The following is a 2,218-nucleotide window of genomic DNA, read 5'->3' as shown; positions in this document are numbered from 1 at the left end:
GCTAAGAAGCTAGAAGAACACATCAAACCAACATTCGGACGACCGCAGATTTATAAGCCCCATCATGTTACTACAGCATGAGAGGCGAATAAGCTACTTAAAAGTCAAAATTGGTGCATAAACTTGGCGGTTCACCAACAAGAACGCAACCAACATCAAAAGAAAGCAAGTAAAGGAAAATAAGAGCACTATTGAAAGGAAAGGGAATCAGAAGTTTACAAAACTAGAAATTGTTCATTAATACCAAACTGAGAAATTAACAACTAAAGGAAACATAAAAGAACACAACCCACAAACCCTAAAACATAACATCACTAGAGTGGCACACTGGCCAACAACCAAAACACACCACCATTATTCACCACCATAACAACATAAAACAACTAAAACCAACAAATTCCTTCAGAAATCACCGCCACGGAGACGAAGGACGAGATGGAGGGTAGACTCCTTCTGGATGTTATAATCTGCAAGTGTGCGACCATCCTCAAGCTGTTTCCCAGCAAAGATCAGCCTCTGCTGGTCCGGTGGGATCCCTTCCTTATCCTGGATCTTAGCTTTGACATTGTCAATAGTGTCAGAGCTCTCAACCTCCAGGGTAATTGTTTTCCCAGTTAGGGTCTTCACGAATATCTGCATTCCACCACGAAGCCTGAGCACAAGGTGAAGAGTCGACTCCTTCTGGATGTTATAATCCGCCAGGGTCCGGCCATCCTCCAATTGCTTCCCGGCAAAGATGAGCCTCTGCTGGTCCGGAGGAATGCCCTCCTTGTCCTGAATCTTCGCCTTCACATTGTCAATAGTATCGGAACTCTCTACCTCCAGAGTTATGGTCTTCCCCGTAAGGGTCTTCACGAAAATCTGCATGCCACCTCTCAGACGCAGGACCAAGTGCAAAGTAGACTCCTTTTGGATGTTGTAATCCGCCAATGTCCTTCCGTCCTCCAATTGCTTACCAGCGAAAATCAATCTCTGCTAGTCTGGTGGGATTCCCTCCTTATCCTGGATCTTGGCCTTCACATTATCGATGGTATCAGAGCTCTCGACCTCGAGAGTAATTGTCTTCCCCGTTAGGGTTTTGACAAAAATCTGCATACCTCCTCTTAATCGCAGAACCAAGTGGAGGGTCGACTCTTTCTGAATATTATAATCGGCTAGGGTTCGGCCATCCTCCAACTGCTTTCCGGCAAAGATCAGCCTCTGCTGGTCCGGGGGAATTCCCTCCTTATCTTGGATCTTGGCCTTGACGTTGTCAATAGTGTCCGAGCTCTCGACTTCCAGAGTAATCGTCTTCCCGGTTAGGGTTTTGACGAAGATCTGCATACCTCCTCGGAGACGGAGGACAAGATGAAGAGTCGATTCCTTCTGGATATTGTAATCCGCCAAGGTTCGGCCATCTTCCAATTGCTTGCCGGCGAAGATAAGCCTCTGCTGATCCGGAGGAATACCCTCCTTATCCTGGATCTTGGCCTTGACGTTGTCGATCGTATCTGAACTCTCGACCTCCAAGGTTATCGTCTTCCCGGTTAGGGTTTTAACGAAAATCTGCATGCCTCCCCTCAACCGAAGCACCAGATGGAGCGTCGATTCCTTCTGGATATTGTAATCCGCGAGGGTCCGGCCGTCCTCGAGCTGCTTTCCGGCGAAAATCAACCGCTGCTGGTCGGGAGGAATGCCCTCCTTGTCCTGGATCTTAGCCTTGACGTTGTCGATCGTATCCGAACTCTCGACCTCGAGAGTGATGGTCTTGCCGGTCAGGGTTTTCACGAAGATCTGCATGGTTTCAGGAATTGGGGATTTGAAATTCGAAAGAAACTAGGGATTTGAGAGAGATTTGGGAACGATGGGAGAGAATTGTTGAGAGAATTGTGAGGACGAGTGGAGGGGGTGAGGAGTTTATATAGGGAGGATACGCCGACTCCAATCCCATTTTTAAGTTAGGTTTCCGGAGTGGACGAGGAACGCGTGGACCAGAAAAGTCGGTGAAACGAACGGCCCAGATGTTTCTTGGTGGGCAAGTGCCAACAATTGTTGACCTTTGATTTTTTAGTTTTCTTTATTTGACGAGGGAGAGGGTGAACCACTCTGTCTTGGATTTTTGTTGCCCTTTTCCTTGCTTGTGAAGGTATTTGGATTCCTAATTTGTTTGGACGTGTAGAATGCTACGTTGACAGGTTAAGTGGATTACACGCGTCAATATCGTATATCACCTGCTATT

The 2,218-nt window shown here is 47.1% G+C and overlaps 1 pseudogene; it reads right to left on the bottom strand.

Annotated features, from left to right (window-relative positions):
- Nucleotides 1-214: 214 nt before the first annotated feature.
- Nucleotides 215-1,888, bottom strand: LOC108866156 (annotated as a pseudogene).
- Nucleotides 1,889-2,218: the final 330 nt, after the last annotated feature.

Source organism: the organism of the source record quoted next, unplaced genomic scaffold (genome assembly GCF_019419815.1).
Source record: "Pyrus x bretschneideri cultivar Hongxiangsu unplaced genomic scaffold, Pyrus_bretschneideri_v1 Contig45, whole genome shotgun sequence".
NCBI classification, from domain to species: Eukaryota; Viridiplantae; Streptophyta; class Magnoliopsida; order Rosales; family Rosaceae; genus Pyrus; species Pyrus x bretschneideri.
The sequence above is the reverse complement of the archived record's forward strand: the minus strand, read 5'-3'. Positions and strand labels throughout refer to the sequence as shown.